A 17,527-nucleotide genomic window follows, 5' to 3' on the forward strand; every position below is an offset into this window, starting at 1 on the left:
GATTCTTGATAGTAATAAATTCACATTCCTTCTGTTAATGTAAAATGTAAATTGTAAATTGTAAAATGTAAACATACCACCCACTCCACCTACCACCTCCACTACCACCCACTCCACCTACCACCTCCACTTCACCCCCTACCACCTACACCTACTACCACCCACTCTTCTATATATAGGAATTGTAAACATTGTAAAATTATCAATCAATACACATCAATTATAATACATCCAATTTATTCTCTCCTTCTCTCTCTATCAATTTATTTTACATGGTATCAGAGCAGGTTTAGAACCTAATAGTTTCGCTTTCCCGGCGGGCGGCAATCTCGCCTTGGCCGCCCGCCGGACCTATTCCGCTGATAAAATCAACAAAGATGTGTGCAACTGTAGTCATAAACCTGCAATTCCTTTTTGTCATAAATCTCCAAAGAAAAGTCCCTCAGCATCTGAGCTTTGTTGTTGCTCCCAGAGCTCACGCTCGCCGGAGCCATACTCGACTTCTTCGTCCCAAACGTCGCTCCCGACACCGCCGGCGACAGGGGCCTAATTTCCACCCCACCACCCACCGGCTGCGACGCCGACACAAACGACGAGATCGACCTCGCTACCACATCAAAAACCAGCGTCACCAACGGCGACATCGCCCATCACTGCGGCTGATTCACTCCGGTCTCCCCAGCGTCTGCCTCTCCACCTCCGGCCCCGGCGCCACCCCCCCTAGTCCGCGGTCTCGCTGACGCCATGCTCGCCCGCGTCCATGTCGTGGCCCGTTACTTTTCCAGCATTTTCATGCTCGATGCACCAACTGTTGCTGCCTCTGTTGGGGGTTCCCACCTCTTCTGGCGCCTAGCAGACCCGGCGTCCCTTGACCAACATACACCTGCTGAGGAGCAAGTCTAGGTGTCCCAGGTTGCACTCCAGGCATCCCTGTAGGTCAAGGAGCTATTCCACTTGGCCCTCCCTGGTCCCGTATCTGATGCTTCCCTTCCCTTTCTTGGTCTTGGACTCTCTCTCTCTCCTATCATACACAGAAGGAGATGACAGACAGCATTTTTTTTTTTGAGCTACACAACACACCCAACTTTCTTTTTATTATTTTATCACACAAGGGAGACAGCCCCATGTGAACTATTCACACGGTTTCACACATTCACTTCCCCAAACAAAAACAAACAATATATATATATATATATATATTAAAATAATACATCATAAACCCAAAACCATGTGCACCCACATTCTTTCACACTTTTGCACCCACGCTCTTTCCCACTTTTCTTTTATTTAAATATATATATATAATATATTTCCACTACTCCTACTTTTATTTTATTTTATTTTATTTTATTTTATTTTTTCTATCTTTCTTTTTCAATCCATTTTCCTTATTCTACAACTCGTGAGCATCACCCTATCTTCCACCAAAAAAAAAAAACAAAACAAAACAAAACAAAACAAAACAAAACAAAAAATAAAATAAAAAAAAATTTGCACAATACACTCATTTTATTCATCTCAGGGGATCCACCCCGATCACAATTACAAAAAAAAAAAACAAAAAACAAAAAAAAAATCAACAAACAACCCACACAAACACCCACCCACAGGCGGGATTTTTCTTCTCTACTCTGCCGCCGGTCTCTTCTTCTTGCCTCCGTCCTGGGCGGCCCTTGACGGTGTTGCCTCCGTGTTTCCCACACCACCAAGCACATTCACTCCTCCCTGCTCCTCCACTGCAGCATATGGCGGACCTCCAAATCGGAACATCACGGTGGCCTTCCGCTTCAGCTCCTTATTTTCCGCCTTTAGCACACTTATCTCTGCTCGCGCATCCTTATACATGTGCTGGAGCAGAGCCAGTTGGGCGTTTAACTGCTGCACCTCATTTGTCCTACTCTGCAGCTGGTGCGACAGGTTTGTGACCGCCGTCATGGTCTCCACACATGACTTCAGAGTATACTGATTGGCCTCAATATCAGTTTGCACCGCCATTTTTTGCTCCACAGACCGCATCGAAAAGTTCAACGGAGCAAAACCGGAAGTGTTTAGTTGAGGTTCACTGGCCACCGCACCCGTTATCTCTCTTGTTGACTCGTTGAGGTCGGGAAAGAGAGTAAGCAGACCACGGGACGACGAAGCCATTTTCTGGGCAACTGAGTGTTACAGAGTCTCTCTCTCAGAAACGGAAGAGTTTTTCAGAGGATTTCGCAGGTTTTTTGCCTCTGCCTCGGCCTCAGGCTCCGTCTTGGTTAAATAGCCGAGGCAGCCACGCGCATCGCGTGCCTCTTGACGCCAGACAAACTGGGCACACCTTTTGATGGCACGCCTTTTGATGAATTGGGCACGCCTTTTGATGGCACGCCTTTTGAAAGATTGGGCACACCTTTTGAGGGCACGACTTTTGAGGGCTCGATATCTACATCCATGTATATCTTTTGGGCAGCCTATATACACACTCATACAGTGTCTTCTACACCGGTCAGCTTTATCATTCCCTTTGTTTCAACCTCAAATAGGTTTCTATCTTCACACCTATTTGAGTTTGAGGGGGGGTTATACACAGTATCATGTATAAGTCGCTCATGGCGCACTCCCTAAGTCGCCCCCTTGGTGCACCACCACAATATTCTACAACGGTCCGACATGACCCCGTAAACTGTCTTCTACATCGGTCCGACATGACCTCGTAAACTGTCTTCTACATCGGTCTGACACGACCACACAGTGTCTTCTACAACGGTCCGACATGACCCCATAAACTGTCCCGACGTTGATTCCGGTTAGCTGCTACATCGGTCCGACATGACCCCATAAACTGTCCCGACATTGATTCCGGTCAGCTGCTACATCGGTCCGACATGACCTCGTAAACTGTCCTGCTACACCGGTCCAACATGACCCCATAAACTGTCTTCTACAACGGTCTGACACGACCACACAGTGTCTGCTACAACGGTCCGACATGACCCCGTAAACTGTCTGCTACAACGGTCCGACACGACCATACCGTGTCTTCTACAATGGTCTGACACGACCATACAGTGTCTCCTATCCCATTTTTTAATTGTCAGCTTATTTTTCTGTTTTGTTACTCTCTCCAAACTCAAGTTGGCTAGTACCTATCCTCCTTGAGTTTGAGGGGGGCTGTTAATGTAAAATGTAAATTGTAAATTGTAAAATGTAAACATACCACCCACTCCACCTACCACCTCCACTACCACCCACTCCACCTACCACCTCCACTTCACCCCCTACCACCTACACCTACTACCACTCACTCTTCTATATATAGGAATTGTAAACATTGTAAATATATAATAATACAATCAATAATAATACATCAGTTTATTTACACCTTCCATTCAAACAATAAGAGCACAAATACATACCATTCAACTCTGGATTCATATGATTTATTCTAACAATGCATACGATTCATTCAAACGATAGGACTAGAAATACAAACGATTCAACGCTGGATTCATATAATACATACCATTTATATTACTCCACTGTATGATTTATTTTTCTGATTCTCTTTCCTTGTGATATAGAGGTCTAAGCAAGCTTAAGAACAACCTCGATAGCCAAACCCCAGCTTCCCACCTGCAACATCATAGACCACATCCAAAGTCTTCTGCTGTGCATTTCCGAAAATAAGCAAATCGGAGGAGTTACTATTTCCGAGGAACACCAAGCAGGCCTTGGACAAAACTGGAATGAGTATCCCCGAGTAGTCAATCGCAACCTCGATGTTGCCACCGAACACAAAGCTTATACTCGGTATCTTCAGCCGTCGTGTTCTTTTTCACACGGTAACATGTATCGAGTATCGACAGGGGTTTAGCCATCCGATATTGCGTCATGTGTTGCCGAAAAGTCATTTTCAACATATTGTACGCTGCCAGAGGAAGCCGAGTAATGACGATGCCGGAATCGATTATAGATCCGGGGGTCTTGAACACCGATTGAGAGCTCGATAATGTCTTGCCACCGACTTTGATTCCGATTATATCGATGTAGTACGACGAAGGATCTTTCGATTTCGATAGCAATAGAGAAAATTGCAGAGATGATCCAGTGGAGCTTCTTCCTCCTTTTCCAAAAGTTAGGGATCCGGTGTAGTTGGGAGTTGATGACAGACAGTACGAGAAGTAATTCCCGTATTTGAAAGATATTTGTGAGACGAGAGACAATTGAGATTGGTCAGGTCCGATCAACCCAGCCTCGCCGTCTAATTTAGCTTAGTTGTTCTCGCCACAACCGAAGAGGAAATTGGGGAAAACATCAGAGGGTGTCAATGTGAAAGTTTCGGATGCGAAGAAACCATAGGAGGTGGAGCCATCGCCGTACCGGATGCCGTAGACGCAGGTGTTGGTTGAGCAACTAAAGATGGTGCTGGTGGAGGAGGAAAGCTGAGAGCATTGTCGGGAGGTACAGGTGATGTTTTTGTTGGAAAAATGGTTTATTATAGGCATATTTTGGGCCAACTTTGAGCCCAAAATTGAGTGGGGCCCGAACATATTTTGGGGCGGGTCCGAAGAGGTGAAGTGTTCCTTGCCACGTGGCAAGTCACACGGTAAAAACGGTTCGTCAAAACCATTTATGAGTGAATGGGAACATGACGTCATTTTCGGGTTCGTGGAATTGAATATTTAAGTTTTAAATGTGGCTTTCCTTGTGAGGCTTGTCCCACATTGAAACTTTAAGAAAGTTTATTTGTGTATATAAGCTCTAGCCTACAACACTTGGGTTGGGCCCCAAGGGGCACCCCAAGTTTGTAGAAGGGAGAAGTTATGGACAAAGTGAACCTTAGCCCAAATCACCACACACGCGCACACGTTGCTGCCGCCGTCCGTGCCGGGCGCAGGTGTGGGTTGTGGGTCGGGTCGGTTCTAACATAAATTTTTTGGACAAAATTTATTTAAATTTTTTCCAAACTTCTTGCGGGAAAAATTAATTTAAAGTTTGCATCTTTATAATTTGAATTTGAATTCAAATTTTAGTCCAAAATTTGTGCCTCCTACAGTTCAAATTCTATACAGAATTTCAGACAGATTCATTTCAAACTGCCTAGGCAGTTACAAGTTCAAATCTAGACAGTTTTCAGACTGTCCAGCAGTTACAGATTGTAGACAGATTCAGTTATCTGTTGCACCTGTTCTTTTGAAATCCATATCTGTTCATTTCAAATGAAGCACCTGTTCGGGTCTATATATACAGATCTGTTCCAGCAATCTCAAGATCCGAAAATGAGTCAACATTTTATATATTTGCTGTCCTATTTCTCTCATTTGCATTTATAATCTACATTCTAGTTTTAGAGAAAAATTAAAGAGAGTATAAGAACACAAGGTTCTAGTTCGCCGTACAAATTTGTGTGGAGTGTTACTACAAGTTTGTGAAGATTATTGTATGTTGGGAGATAGACGCCACTCAACCGTAAGCACCGTAGCGGGGTGAATCTGTCTTAAGGACAGAGTGTCACACACTCGACTTAGTCTTTTAATTTTTATTCGGTTGGATAAAATAAATTCTGTAAGTTATTTATTTTATTTATTTGTTTCAGTTTCATTTTATTTTATTTACACAGAAGATTGTTCCAACAATCTTAAGACAAATTCGAATTATTCTATTTATAGAATTTTTCGTTTGTTTCCTTTTCTCTTTCCTCGTTTATAAAAAAAAAAATTATTTTCTGTGGATTTACGAAATAATATTCTAGTTGGAAAAACAAATAGTGATTATATGCTATTTGACAGATAGTAGTAATATACTGTCTATTTTCTTTGACAACTAGTAATAATATACTGGTGTCATTAACAATTCAGAATATATTTTTGTGAAATTTTTTCAGAAATTAATTTTGGTTTTTAGAAATTGTTTTCTGAGTTTTCATTAATTAAAATTATGTTTTAGATTTTTAATTATTGAAGTGTTACAGAAATTTAATTTTCTGTGTGGAATTAATTTGGTTAAATAAAATTTTATTTTATTTTATTTTATTTCCAAATTAATTGAAAATAAAAGTTACATTTTGTTTTGTTTCTTTTATTTTAACAGAATTTATTTATGTAGTTTTGGTTTAATTTGTTTAAATAAAATTTTATTTTATTTTCAAATTAATTGGAAGTAAAAGTTACAATTCTTATTTCTTTTATTTTTATAGAATTTAAAATTTTGTGTTTTTTAGTTTAAATTTTCTGTGTAGTATAAAATTCTAATTATAATTTTATTTTATAATTTAAAATTTATGGCTACTAAAACTGGTCAAACTAATGTTCAAACCAGTACTGGTATGGTGATTGCCATTACGCCAACCTGTCCTTATGTTGGAACTGTGCCAGTGAATCATGGTGGAAAATCAGAGAAGTTCTTAGGAACTGTTTTTAAAAGATGGCAGAAGAGAATGCAATTTAAAGGAGGGGAAACTAAGAAATACAGGTTTAATGGCATGTGTTACATTTGTAACAAAGAGGGACATCGGCTCAAAGATCGCCATTACAAACGTAAAGGCAAAGGAAGATCAAGTAAAAAGGTTGTTAAAGCCAAAATGACCGAAATGGATGAAATTTTCAATGGTGTAGATATCATAAATCTTTCTGTAGTTGTTTCCGAGGCAAATCTTGTCGGAAATCCTAAAGAATGGTGGGTGGACACTGGTGCTACTCGCCATATCTGTGCCGAAAAAAAGATATTCACATCTTATTCTACAGTGGACAATGGTGAACAACTTTTTATGGGCAACTCCTCAACTTCCAAATTTGAAGGACAATGAAAGATTGTACTTAAGATGACATCTGGAAAGGAACTCACTCTCAACAATGTGTTACATGTACCGGACATTCGCAAGAATTTAGTTTTCGGATCTTTGTTGAGTAAAAATGGGTTTAGGCTGGTTTTTGAAAGTGACAAGTTTGTACTTACCAAAAACGGAATGTATGTAGGGAAATGTTACATGTCTGATGGCATTTTCAAGTTAAATATAATGACCGTTGTACCCTCAGTTATTAATAATAATACATCTTCTTCTTACTTGCTTGAGTCTTCAAATTTATGGCATGGTAGACTAGGACATGTTAATTATGGATCTTTGCGTAGATGTTTACCTAAATTTGACATTGATTCAAATCATAAATGTGAAATTTGTGTTGAGGCAAAATTTTCTAAAACTCCTTTTCATTCAATTGAAAGAAGTACGGAACCACTTGAATTAATTCATAGTGACATTTGTAATTTTAAATCAATTCAAACTAGAGGTGGGAAAAAATATTTTATCACTTTTATAGATGACTATACTAGATATAGTTATGTTTATTTAATTCGAACCAAGGATGAAGCTTTAGAAACTTTCATTTAATATAAAAATGAAGTTGAAAATCAACTTGGTAAGAAAATTAAGAAAATAAGAAGTGACAGAGGTGGTGAATATGAATCACCTTTTGGTGAATTTTGTAAAGAATATGGAATAATTCATCAAACCACCGCTCCTTACTCACCTCAGCAAAATGGAATTGCTGAAAGGAAAAATAGGACTTTAAAAGAAATGATAAATGTCATGTTAATAAGTTCTGGATTACCTCAGAACTTGTGGGGGGAAGCAATACTTTCTCCTAATTATATTTTAAATAAAGTATCCCGAAAGAAAGTGAATCAAACACCTTATGAATTGTGGCATGGAAGAGTACCATCCTACAAATACTTAAAAGTGTGGGGGTGTTTGGCTAAAGTGGTTATTCCTAGTCCTAAAAAGACTAAGATAGGTCCTAAGACCATTGATTGCATTTTCATTGGTTATGCCAAGAATAGTAGTGCATATCGGTTTTTGATTCATAAATCAGAACATTCTGAAATGCATGTAAATACTATTATTGAATCTCGAAATGCATCTTTCTTTGAATATATATTTTCAAATAAGACTGGAAAAGAGACTAGTAACAATAAAAGATCGCATAATGCTATTACTAGTCAGGATCAAGAACATGATCATGAACAAGAGTTAGATCAAAATGAGGAAAAGAAACTTAGGCGTAGCAAACGTGCTTGAACCTCAAAATCTTTTGGTCCAGATTTTCTAACATATTTGTTAGAAAATGAATCTTTAACTTTTAAAGAGGCTATGTCCAGTCCTGAAGCTCCTTTATGGAAAGAAGCTGTCAATAATGAAGTTGAATCCATCTTGCAAAATCACACTTGGGAATTGGTGGATTTGCCACCAGGTTGTAAACCTCTTGGATACAAGTGGATTTTCAAAAGAAAAATGAAAGCAGATGGATCAATTGACAAATACAAGGCAAGACTTGTGGTCAAAGGTTTTAGACAAAAAGAAGGTCTTGATTACTTTGACACATACTCATCGGCTAGAATAACATCTATTAGAATGCTAATTGCCATTGCATCTTTATACAATTTAGAAATTCATCAAATGGATGTAAAACTGCTTTCTTAAATGATGAGTTAGAGGAAGAAATTTACATGGAACAACCAGAAGGGTTTTCTGTTCCAGGGAAAGAAAAGAAAGTGTGTAAATTGGTTAAATCATTATATGGTTTAAAACAAACGCCAAAGCAATGGTATGAGAAATTTGACAAGGCAATGATGTCAAATGGATTTAAAATTAATGAGTGTGACAAATGTGTTTATATTAAAAACACAGACAAAGGTTATGTCATTGTATGTCTTTATGTAGATGATATGCTCATCATAGGTAGTAATAATTACATGATTAAAACTACTAAGAAAATATTGAATAAACATTTTGACATGAAAGACATGGACATTGCTGATGTAATTCTCGGTATGAAAATTACCAAAATATCAGAAGGATATACTTTGTCACAATCTCATTACATTGAGAAAATACTTGACAAATTTAGCAAAGATGATGATCTTCTTGCTAGAACACTTGTAGATATTAATTTGTATCTTTCTAAGAATGTACATGAAAGTATTTCTCAATTGGAGTATGCCCAAATTATTGGAAGCTTAATGTACTTGATGAACTGCACTCGCCCGGATATAGGTTATGTAGTAAGTAAATTAAGTAGATATACGAGTAACCAGGGAGTAGAACACTGGAAAGCGATTATAAGGGTTCTAAGATATCTCTGATTTACTCGTAACATTAGGCTTAATTATACTAGATATCCAACAGTACTTGAAGGATACTGTGATGCAAATTGGATATCAGATACTAGAGACTCAAAGTCTATCAGTGAGTTTGTCTTTACTCTTGGTGGGGCGGCTGTATCTTGGAAATCTTCCAAACAGACTTGTATTGCTAGGTCTACTATGGAAGCAGAATTCATAGCTTTAGACAAAACTGGGGAAGAAGCAGGATGGCTTCGCCACTTCCTTGAAGATATTCTAATGTGGCCTAAACCAGTGCCTGCTATATGCATACATTGTGATAGTCAATTAGCAAATAGGTAGAGCATAGAGTCATATGTATAACGGTAAGTCACGACATATTCGTCGTCGACATAACACCGTGAGACAACTACTCTCTAATGAAATTATTTCCATTGAATATGTTAAGTCTAAAGATAACATAGCGGATCCACTAACCAAAGAGTTAGTAAAATAGTTAGTTGAGAATTCATCGAGGGAAATGAGACTAAAGCCTATTAAATAAGAGTTACCACAACGGCAATCCAGCCTAGTTGACTGGAGATCTCAAGATCTAGGTTCAAAGGGACAACCGAGTTGTGTATGACTCAGAAGGATCACTGGGGAGTCTAACTCCTACCCATTTCTATGATGAAATAGTGATGTCTGCAGCGTTTTAGATTAAGTAATACTTTTAATGATTCTTATATCTAGGTATACCTAGTGGAGTATGGCAAGATACTCTTCATAAGAATCACCTATATGAGTGTGAACTGGGCCGGTTCTATGAGATTTGTGAAGGCTACAATTCTCTAGAGCACTCATGAAAGACCAGGTTGTTTAGGGCCAAAATGAACACAATAGTGAGAACTAAACTGTGTCTGGGGATATACTGTGTGAGTTCTATTGTCTTGGTTTACACAAACGGCTAAACAGTTCAAGACATCATATTCACTGGTTAGCTAGTAAATCTGATAGTGTCTCACAAATGAAGGTTCAAAGCCAGAAGCTACCTATCTTTTGCAGAATATTTCTAATTTCTGTACTCTCTGTAGTTAGATCATGTTGTTGCATTTTCTCTCCGTCAAATTCCATTCATGTGGGGGATTGTTGGAAAAATAGTTTATTATAGGCATATTTTGGGCCAACTTTGAGCCTAAATTGAGTGGGGCCCGAACATCTTTTGGGGCGGGTCGGAAGAGGTGAAGTGTTCCTTGCCGCGTGGCAAGTCACACAGTGAAGACGGTTCGTCAAAACTATTTATGAGTGAATGGAAACATGACGTCGTTTCCGAGTTCGTGAAATTAAACATTTAACTTTTAAATGTGGGTTTCCTTGTGAGGCTTGTCCTACATTGAAACTTTAAGAGAGTTTATTTGTGTATATAAGCTCTAGCCTACAACACTTGGGTTGGGCCCCAAGGGGCACCCCAAGTTTGTAGAAGGGAGGGGTTATGAACAAAGTGAACCTTAGCCCAAACCATCACACACGCGCGCCGCCGTTGCCGTCCGTCCGGCCGTGCCGGGCGCGGGTGTGGGTTGTGGGTCAGGTTGATTCTAACATTAATTTTTTGGACAATTTATTTAAATTTTTTCCAAATTTCTTGCAGGAAAAATTAATTTAAAGTTTGCATCTTTATAATTTGAATTTGAATTCAAATTTTAGTCCAAAATTTGTGCCTCCTACAGTTCAAATTCCATACAGAATTTCGGACAGATTCATTTCAAACTGCCTAGGCAGTTACAAGTTCAAATTTGGACAGTTTTCAAACTGTCCAGCAGTTACAGATTGTAGACAGATTCAGTTATCTGTTGCACCTGTTCTTTTGAAATCCATATTTGTTCATTTCAAATGAAGCACCTGTTCGGGTCTATATATACAGATCTGTTCCAGCAATCTCATGATCCGAAAATGAGTCTACATTTTATATATTTGCTGTCCTATTTCTCTCCTTTGCATTTATAATCTACATTCTAGTTTTAGAGAAAAATTAAAGAGAGTATAAGAACACAAGGTTCTAGTTCGCCGTACAAATTTGTGTGGAGTGTTATTACAAGTTTGTGAAGATCATTGTATGCTGGGAGATAGACGCCACTCAACCGTAAGCACCGTAGCGGGGGCGAATCTGTCTTAAGGACAGAGTGACACACACTCGACTTGGTCTTTTAATTTTTATTCGGTTGGATAAAATAAATTCTCTAAATTATTTTTTTTATTTATTTGTTTCAGTTTCAATTTATTTTATTTACACAGAAGATTGTTCCAACAATTTTTGTATGTTGTTGAGTGGGATGGGTCGAAGATTGGTTGTTTTTGTTTGTAGCAGAAGACGGTGCATGGTTTGCACTGAGTCCAGACGAAAGTGCTGCCTGTGTCGAAGATGAGGGATAGTTGTTTTTTGGGGGTTCCGAGTCCGACTGTGACGATGTAGATGAAGCTGCCAATTGGGCCCGACTTCGCAGGGATGGTGGTGGCGGCCTTGGAGTTGGAGGAGGAGGAGGAGGAGGAGTCCTTTTCCAGACTGTTTTGTTTGAGTCGAGACTGGATTGAGTTGACTCGGGACTGGTCACGAGTCAGAATCTCAGTCAGCGTTGGAGGAGCACTCGCTTTCTCTGGACGTAGATGAGAGCATGGACCATACTTGTGAACTACTTTCAATGACACTGTCCAGTCTTTCCTCTTATCTCATAAATAAATAAAAATAAAACAAAGTAACAAAAAAAAATTATTTTATATAACATTTTTTTTATTAATTATTTTAATTTATTTTATTTTATCATTATTTTAGTCAAAAAGTCTCTAACCAATAGTATCATACTTTAACCAAATTATAAATAACATTACAATAAAGACCATAACAGATTTTTTTTTTTTTTGGGTATATATTACGTTCATTTTTATAATATTACTAATGATTATATATATAATAATTTTATCTCAAATTATGGGAAAAAGGATTATGAAAAACTGAATTATGGAATTTAAATTGACAATCTCTTACATTTCTCATATTAAAGTATTCATAACCGATCTTTCATAAAAAAGAAAAAGAAAAGAGAAATACATATTCATTTATAGTAGAAATAATGAGTAAAAATAAGAAAAAAATATCACATCAATGAGGTTTTGAAAAAGTAATTATAAATTTGCGAGAAATTTTATAAATATTAATAATTAAAATTGTAATTTTTTTATAAATTTATATTTTTTTCTGCCCTCCACTGGGCTGTAAGAACCCTAAAAAAACACATTTAATCTATATTAATTTGTAGTTATTTTATATTCTGAACTTGTTAATTTTTATTTACTATTGTATTAATTTGTTATTGGGTTTAACAACTTCCTATTTTTAACCTATTGTTTAAAATTTAACAAGTTTCAATACTTATTAAATGAAATAAAATATTATTAATTATTTCTTAACAACGTAAGTTAAAAAGTGATTCTTTATTTTATTTGTATGATTAGTTTTTCTAATATTAAATTATATGTATGATAAATTTATGAAACTTTATTAACTTAATGTAATTGATTAATTATAAATATAAATATTTAAATAAAAATAAATTATACAAAGATAATGGAATTGTTCCAGTTTGATTAGTAGGAAGGATGGTTTAGGAGACATTTATGGACAAAATATTAAAAATAATTATGTAAAATTTTATAAAAATGCTTGAGACCTAAATTTATTACGTTTATAAATTTAAATTTTTTCTAATATCACCCTTTTTTAAACAAAAGAATTATTGCATTAACAACTTTTCTATACACGAAAGTATGTGAGAATGAATTATATATATTTTTAAGTAGATCGAGATCTAAGTCAATTGTGGTCTCACAGGGGACCATGTGGTGTTTCATTGCATATTCCGTAAGCAAAGGAAAATTTATGACTTTTATTGGTTAAAATAGTGAGATTTATTATTTTTAATTTAATTTTTTAGAGATAAAATAACAAATGTTATATATTGAATTGTGTAAAGTATTACTGCAAGACCGTCAAATAACCGTTTTAAAGACTTTCTTAAAATTGAGGCGCGGCATAGCCACTCTCAATCCCCTTCCTTCCACCTCATACACCTCATAGGAGAGGGAATTTTTTTTTTTTCCCAAACACATTATTTTTAATATAGTATGATATGCTATGATAATTAATATATAGGGAGAGTTGATGTAAATGACCTTTGATAGAAGGGCTGCAAACAGAAGTTGGTAAAAGAGAATTGACTTGAAATGTATGAAAGTGGCTTTGCATAGTCTTTCTCTCTCCACCATCCAAAGCATAGCCATTCTTTGAGGAGCAGAGAAGGGGGAAAAGAGAAACACAGAAGAGGAAGCTAATGGTTATGGATGAAGCTATTGGAGTGGCCATCATTAACAAAAGCCTTTCTCTCTCGATTATGTTATTTTTCAAAGCCCTTCTTGTGTTATGAGTGTTGTAAAAAACTATTGAATTTATAATGGATGTTCAACCTTCCACTTCCTAAGACAAAATTTTCGATATTATTAAGATTTCGTTTGGGAAGATTTAATTTGGCCTGACTTTTTAGTTAAATTAACTTGGTTAAATTAGCTCCTTTTTAAAAGAATTTTTGACTTTGAATGCGATGGTTGTGAGAGAAAAAGAGAAATAATTATGATTTAGATGTAACATTTATCTTATTGACTAAATTTACTAATTTTGTCTTTTTGTGCTTATTTAGACATTTTAATTTTCCAAACAAGCTCTAAGTTTACGTTTTCTCTAGTCATCCTTCACATTTCCTTCTCTTATTATTAATTTCATACAATTTCTAGTAATTTAACATTAAATTTTAACCAAAGTGAAAATAAAAAATATTTAAAAATTGAAATCCTACTTACCCATAAGAAGAAAAAAAAACTTAGAAAAATGTCAATAATTTGAATGTGTTGCTGAGATTTAAATTTGGTGTGGCATGAGTCACACTCAGAATAATCTGATCAATATATTTTAAATTTATAACACTTTTTAGATTTTTTTTTTCCTTCTAGATATCTAGTGTTGCTGACAGAAAAATAATTTCTAGAACTAGAAGTAAAAATTTATCCCATATTATTTCCTCTTTTATTCTTTACCTCTATATTTTTCTCTTGTAAGCAAATAGAGAAAAGTAGTTTTATATTTTCCTTTGCTTCCTCTCACAAAATTCATGAACAAAATGAAACCAATTATTTACCTATAGAAAGAAAATAAGAAGAGATAAAATTATTTTAATTACTTTAAATTGGTCATATTAGCCACTTAAAAAGGTCATCAAATTATTTTTTTTCCTCCCTAAATTCAAAATTTAAATACAACCGTAATATTTTTAGTCACATTGGCCTTGTATAGTTTGTGTTGTGAGATATATTATTTCAAAAATAATTTTTTGAAGAGAGTTTAGAAAAAAAATTTAAAAAATAAGTTGCATATTTTAAAAATAGTTTTGAAATTTTGGAATTTGGCATGATTTGATATTTTTTTGTAGTTGAATAAATAGGTGTGAGAGAAAAAGTGACAGTGATTGAGAGATGAGAGAGAAAAAGTGATTGATTGATATATAATAAATAAATAAAATTTAAATTTTTTTTTTTTTTAAAACTCAACCAAATATGTTTTAAATCTCAATTGCTCCAATATGGTCCTTTCATATGCGTGATGACTTTATTGGTAATCAATTGAGGCCATTAGTGACACTCTTGTGTGGTTGCTTTAGGATGACCACAAAAAACAAGAAAAAGAGAAAAGGTCGACTTCTAGATCGATGTTGGGAGAAAAAGTGAGAAAAATTGATTAAGAATGAGAAAGCAATGTGCAAAATCAATAATGGATATGTAATAAAATGAAAATTGACTAAATTTTTTAAAAAAGAAAAATTCAACTAAACAAGTTTTAAATCTCAATTGCTCCAATATAGTCCCTTAGTATGAGTGGTGACTTCCACAGTGACAGTTTTGTAATCATAATTTCACCCTTCCGTTTCCATGTATTATTTGGATGGAGTTTTAGAAATATAATTTCATCACACATTTCAAAACGTGTTTATCTTTCATGTTTGTCTATTCTCTCTTGTTAATGTAAATTGTAAATTGTGTAAATTACCACACCACCAACTCCACCTACCATCTCCACTACCACCCACCACCTCCACTACCATCCACTACCACCACTCACCTACCTCACCTACTCCCAAATCCTCTCCTATATAATAGCTTGTAATATACAAAATAAATACAACAATATTGTAATACATCAATCAATAATATACATCAATTTATTTTACATGGTATCAGAGCTAAGTTAAGAACCTAGTATTTTCGCTTCACCGGCGGGCGGCAGCCTCGCCTTGGCCGCCCGCCGGACCTCTCATCTTCCAACTATTTCTGCATGCCGGATTTTCATCCCATACCTTCCACTCTCCACAGCGTCTTCGGACCCCTCTCTCACCTGCCACACTTCCAAGGTCACTTTCGCAACTGGGTTCTCTTCAATCTCTGCTTCCGTTGCACACAGCTGTCTCTTCAGCTCGAGCCTCGGCGTTGACTCCAAGGGTTCGAGGTCTTTGTCTCAGGTTATGCCTCCCAAGGACCGCCACACCAAGGTGGAGGGCCGAGGGCGGAGAATCCGAATCCCCGCCACCTGCGCCGCCCGGATCTTCCAACTAACCCGAGAACTCCGCCACAAGTCCGACGGCGAGACCATAACGACGCCGCCGTTGCCCGACACAGATCTGAGATTCCGGCAACAATCCTCTATACGATCTGGAGTTCTGATCGACAGCGGACGACGCTTTGTCCAGCGTTCGAGTCGTACTAGCTGTCGACGAGACAGAGAATGAGAAGTGTTCTCTACGGCCTCCATCACTCCAGTGTGGCCTTTTCTTTCGGCCGCATTTTGTAGCTCCATGGCACTCCACAGTCCAGCTCTAGAAACTCATAAACTACAAGATTGAAGTCTGTCAAACGAAGAAACCCAGGCCTAGAAGAGGCTTCTGTTGCAGCTGAAAAGCAAACAAGGAACGGAAGAAGAATAAGGAGTGGACTCAGTGGTAGGGAAGAAGAAACTTGTTTTCTTTAATCTGGGTATATGGACGGTGTTGGGGTCCCAGGACAGTCCACGTCCCAACACACACGGCCGACACGCACATGCATAAAGAGACACCTTTTCTTTTTTTTTCAAACAACACAAAGTTCCCACCACACCACCCACTCCCACACACACCCACGGATTGCCAGACACAGATGCATTTTCTGCTGACCACATTTTTTTTTAATCACCCCACTCCCTCTCCCACTACCACTCACTTTCATCATATTCCTCCTTTGCCTTCATTTATTCCACTCATCAGCGCCCATGCTTTCCCCATTAATACATTTTTTTTTTATTATTATTATTATTCTTTTTATTATTCTTATTATTCTTCCAAAAAAAAAAAACACGTTCACAACCAACTCGTTTTTCCAACTTGTCCTTATTCATGACCGGGATCATCCCCGATCAGCATTTTTACACCACAAAAAAAAAAAAAACAAACAAACAAACAAACAAACAAAACAAAAAAAAAAACAACAACAACAATCCACACCATAACCACCACATCCACAGGCGGGATTTTTCTTCTCTACTCTGCCGCCGGTCTTTTCTTTTTGCCTCCGTCCTGGGCGGCCCTTGACGGTGCTGCTTCTGTGTTTCCTAGTCCGCCGAGCACGTTCACTCCCCCTTGCCCTTCCACTGTAGCATATGGCGGACCTCCAAATCGAAACATCACGGTGGCCTTCCGCTTCAGCTCTTTATTTTCCGCCTTCAGCACACTTATCTCTGCTCGCGCATCCTTATACATGCGTTGGAGCAGCGCCAGTTGGAAGTTTAACTGCTGCACCTCATTTGTCCTACTCTGCAGCCGGTGCGACAGGTTTGTGACCGCCGTCATGGTTTCCACACATGACTTCAAAGTATACTGATTGGCCTCCACATCCGACTGCACCGCCATTTTTTGCTCCACCGACCGCATCGGAAAGTTCAACGGCGCAAAACCGGCAGTGTTTGGTTGAGGTTCACTGGCCACCGCACCCGTTATCTCTCTTGTTGACTCGTTGAGGTCGGGAAAGAGAGTCAGCAGACCACGGGACGACGAAGCCATTTTCTCTCACAACAGAGTGTTACAGACTCTCTCTCTCAGCACAACAGTGTTACAGCCTCTCTCTCTCAGCACAACGAAGAGTTTTACAGAGGATTTCGCAGTTTTTTTGCTTCTGCCTCGGCCTCAGGCTCTGTCTTGGTTAAATAGCCGAGGCAGCCACGCGCATCGCGCGCTTCTTGATGCCGACAACCTGGCACGCCTTTTCATGGCACGCCTTTTCATGACTCGGGCACGCCTTTTGATGACACACCTTTTGAGGGCACGACTTTTGA

At 37.6% G+C, this 17,527-nt stretch overlaps 1 pseudogene; it reads right to left on the bottom strand.

Moving 5' to 3' along the window:
* Nucleotides 1–3,442: 3,442 nt before the first annotated feature.
* Nucleotides 3,443–16,021, bottom strand: LOC114319117 (aspartyl protease family protein At5g10770 pseudogene; annotated as a pseudogene).
* Between the last annotated feature and the right edge of the window lie 1,506 nt (nucleotides 16,022–17,527).

The sequence above is a fragment of the Camellia sinensis genome, chromosome 13, assembly GCF_055761805.1.
Source record: "Camellia sinensis isolate YWXY chromosome 13, ASM5576180v1, whole genome shotgun sequence".
NCBI classification, from domain to species: domain Eukaryota; kingdom Viridiplantae; phylum Streptophyta; class Magnoliopsida; order Ericales; family Theaceae; genus Camellia; species Camellia sinensis.